The 4046-nt window shown below is 62.2% G+C and overlaps 1 non-coding gene across 1 annotated transcript; it reads left to right on the plus strand.

The window, feature by feature from the left end:
* The first annotated feature begins 925 nt into the window (after window positions 1–925).
* Window positions 926–1078, plus strand: LOC142794545 (5.8S ribosomal RNA). Its single transcript, XR_012892432.1, has one exon. It is a non-coding gene; the product is annotated as a 5.8S ribosomal RNA (ribosomal RNA).
* Window positions 1079–4046: the final 2968 nt, after the last annotated feature.

Genomic DNA, 4046 nt, shown 5'->3' on the forward strand with positions numbered 1-4046 from the left:
AGATCGCGGTTAGGGGAGCGTCGACGTTGCCAGGCGTTTTGCTTGCTGCCGAGGGAAAGGCGGCACGGCCACGTCGCGCTCGTCGCGATTAGCGGGTCTGCGCGCTTTGGGAAGGTGCCGCAACGACTTGCCGAAAGAGGAAGCACGGAAGAACGAGGGACTTGGACGTCCCGACAATTGAACGCACTTGCGGCCAGGCCCTTGCTGGCTTCGTTCTTCCGCCTCGAGTAGGCTCGTACGCGGCTCCGGCGCCGAAAGTGGTCCTTGGCACCGACTTCGGTGGACGTGGGAAGTGCCGCGCAAGTACGGCGCGCCTGGCTCCACCTGTTGGCTAAAGTAGGCAGCCGGATCGGCATTTTGGTGTGCGGTGGCAAACCGTGGATGCGAAAAAAGCTTGTGCGATTTCGTGGAACAAAAAGCGGGGGTCCCCCTTTTTATGCGGAGGAGACCGACCCGCCTGCCGTGGTGAACCGCGACGCCACGGTAAAAACGGGAGAGGCTTGTCGATGGGACCGTGCATCCCGCGCTCCACGGAGGCCGGGAGGCGGCCGCCCGAGGAAATGTGTAGCCGTCGAGGCCCGCATCTGCGTGCACTCTTATCCAAATGGGTGTACCGCAGGCATTTTCTGGTTAGGCGGGCCAATGAGAGCGAGCACACAACGATACCTACGGGTCCGGCTTGGAGAACCGGCTTCGACGCCTCCCGAGTATTTATAGAGGGGTGGACCACGAAAGCACTCGCAAGTAGCGAAAGCGAAACGCCGTCCGAAACACACCGTTTGCTCGATTTGCGGCAGCCGAAAAAGGCGCGGCAGAGTTTTGGAGTCCAAGCGTGCGCTGAAAAGCGCCCTTCTTGGCCACTGTTTGGCCGAGTGCCAGAAACGTTTGGTTTTGACTGTACGGAATTGAACAAACACTTTTTCACGACTCTAAGCGGTGGATCACTCGGTTCTCGGGTCGATGAAGAACGCAGCCAGCTGCGAGACTTGGTGTGAATTGCAGGACACACTGAGCACTGATTCTTTGAACGCACATTGCGGCCTTGGGTCTTCCCTTGGCTTCGTCTGTCTGAGGGTCGGATCACATATCAAGAGAGCCTTCGGCGCACAAGGGAACGTGAGCCGTCGACTCGTTTTGACCGCGTCGGCAACACGGACAGCACGCTGAACACCTCACAGCGAGCGCCAACAGCGGCCACTCAAGGGCGAGACGGTGGCGACCGTCGTGCCAGAGCCCAACCGAAACGGGGGCGACCGACTGCATTGAGGATGTGGCACCTCGTTGAGACCGCCGCAGGACTTCGAGTCGGAAGGAAGTAGATAGGGCATCCACCGAAGTCGGTGCCAAGGACCACTTTCGGCGCCGGAGCCGCGTACGAGCCTACTCGAGGCGGAAGAACGAAGCCAGCAAGGGCCTGGCCGCAAGTGCGTTCAATTGTCGGGACGTCCAAGTCCCTCGTTCTTCCGTGCTTCCTCTTTCGGCAAGTCGTTGCGGCACCTTCCCAAAGCGCGCAGACCCGCTAATCGCGACGAGCGCGACGTGGCCGTGCCGCCTTTCCCTCGGCAGCAAGCAAAACGCCTGGCAACGTCGACGCTCCCCTAACCGCGATCTCGCACCGTGTTTCGTGTGGCGAATTCAAAAGCCGGCCGGCGCTGCTGCAACCATTACGGTCGGTACGCATACGCCGCGGAGGGCGGGACGGTCATCGGAGCGTGCGGTTCCTCCATCGAGTACTGCGCACCTCGGCCGTCGCATCGCCGTGCCATGACCGGCCGCGCGTCAACGCGAACCGGTGCCAGCGAGATCCCTCGCCTGCAAGAACCGACCGGCAGCCTCCGTCACCCGAGGACGCGGAGGCGCTTGCCGCGGACGGCGGGACGGTATGCACTGGTGCACAGCGGACCCGTCACATCGCCAGTTCCTTGACCGACCGCCGACGCTTGTGCCGTTCCTCTCGTACTTGGCAGTCGCCGCGCGATTGTCGGGTCTCGTTCTTGCACGCTCGAACGGTCGGGAGGGCACTCGGCTGGCGTTTCGGGAACGCGCAGCCTCGCCTTCTACCGACGTAACCACGACTCGCCGTTCGCGCTCCGCCGCTCCTGTTTACAGTACTAGGCGGTCCCGCAGCGGTCGGGTCGCGCATTTCGAGCGCTTCGAGCCACGGTGCAGTGGCGGGTCGAAAGCCGACCTATGAGTGCGTTGCGCCGTTTGTACCCGCGTCCGCCACCTGGCCGACCGTGGCAAACAGACATGGCGATTGAGTGAGTGGGCCGCCAGCCAGGCACAGCCGAAAAGTGCTAAGTCCGAACTGCGTCTGCCGGGGCGGCACGAAACCGCGTCAGCCGGGGCGGCGCGAAAACCGCGTCTGCCGGGGCGGCACGAAACCGCGTCAGCCGGGGCGGCGCGAAAACTGCGTCAGCCGGGGCGAGCCCGGGTGCGGCACCACCGGGAAAACTGTGGCAAACAGACATGGCGATCGAGTGAGTGGGCCGCCAGCCAGGCACAGCCGAAAAGTGCAAAGTCCGAACCGTGTCAGCCGGGGCGACGCAAAAACCGCGTCAGCCGGGGCGGCGCGAAAACCGCGTCAGCCGGGGCGGCGCGAAAACTGCGTCAGCCGGGGCGGCGCGAAAACCTCGTCAGCCGGGGCGAGCGAAAAGGGGGGGGGGGGAACCACGTCTGCCGGGGCGAAAGAAAAAAAAACGCGTCTGCCGGGGCGAGCCCGGGTGCGGCACCACCGGGAAGACTGTGGCAAACAGACATGGCGATCGAGTGAGTGGGCCGCCAGCCAGGCTCAGCCCAAAAAGTGCTAAGTCCGAACTGCGTTAGCCGGGGCGGCGCGAAAACCGCGTCTGCCTGGGCGGCACGAAACCGCGTCAGCCGGGGCGGCGCGAAAACTGCGTCAGCCGGGGCGAGCCCGGGTGCGGCACCACCGGGAAAACTGTGGCAAACAGACATGGCGATCGAGTGAGTGGGCCGCCAGCCAGGCACAGCCGAAAAGTGCTAAGTCCGAACTGCGTCAGCCGGGGCGGCAAAAACCGCGTCAGCCGGGGCGGCGCAAAAAACCGCGTCTGCCGGGGCGGCACGAAACCGCGTCAGCCGGGGCGGCGCGAAAACTGCGTCAGCCGGGGCGAAAGAAAAAAAAAAACGCGTCTGCCGGGGCGAGCCCGGGTGCGGCACCACCGGGAAAACTGTGGCAAACAGACATGGCGATCGAGTGAGTGGGCCGCCAGCCAGGCACAGCCGAAAAGTGCTAAGTCCGAACTGCGTCTGCCGGGGCGGCACGAAACCGCGTCAGCCGGGGCGGCGCGAAAACCGCGTCTGCCGGGGCGGCACGAAACCGCGTCAGCCGGGGCGGCGCGAAAACTGCGTCAGCCGGGGCGAGCCCGGGTGCGGCACCACCGGGAAAACTGTGGCAATTCTAGAGCTAATACATGCAGTGAGCCTGGAGCCCTTTGGGTAACGGGTGCTTTTATTAGACCAAGATCGATCGGGTTTCGGCCCGTATTGTGTGGTGACTCTGGATAACTTTGTGCTGATCGCATGGCCACGAGCCGGCGACGTTTCTTTCAAGTGTCTGCCTTATCAACTTTCGATGGTAGGTTACTTGCTTACCATGGTTGTTACGGGTAACGGAGAATCAGGGTTCGATTCCGGAGAGGGAGCCTGAGAAACGGCTACCACATCCAAGGAAGGCAGCAGGCGCGCAAATTACCCACTCCCGGCACGGGGAGGTAGTGACGAAAAATAACAATACGGGACTCTTTTGAGGCCCCGTAATTGAAATGAGTACACTCTAAATCCTTTAACGAGGATCAATTGGAGGGCAAGTCTGGTGCCAGCAGCCGCGGTAATTCCAGCTCCAATAGCGTATACTAAAGCTGCTGCGGTTAAAAAGCTCGTAGTTGGATCTCAGTTCCAGACGAGTAGTGCATCTACCCGATGCGACGGCTCGGACTGAACATCATGCCGGTTCTTTCTTGGTGCACTTCATTGTGTGCCTCGAGATGGCCGGTGCTTTTACTTTGAAAAAATTAGAGTGCTCAACG

This window comes from Rhipicephalus microplus, unplaced genomic scaffold (assembly GCF_043290135.1).
Source record: "Rhipicephalus microplus isolate Deutch F79 unplaced genomic scaffold, USDA_Rmic scaffold_454, whole genome shotgun sequence".
NCBI classification, from domain to species: domain Eukaryota; kingdom Metazoa; phylum Arthropoda; class Arachnida; order Ixodida; family Ixodidae; genus Rhipicephalus; species Rhipicephalus microplus.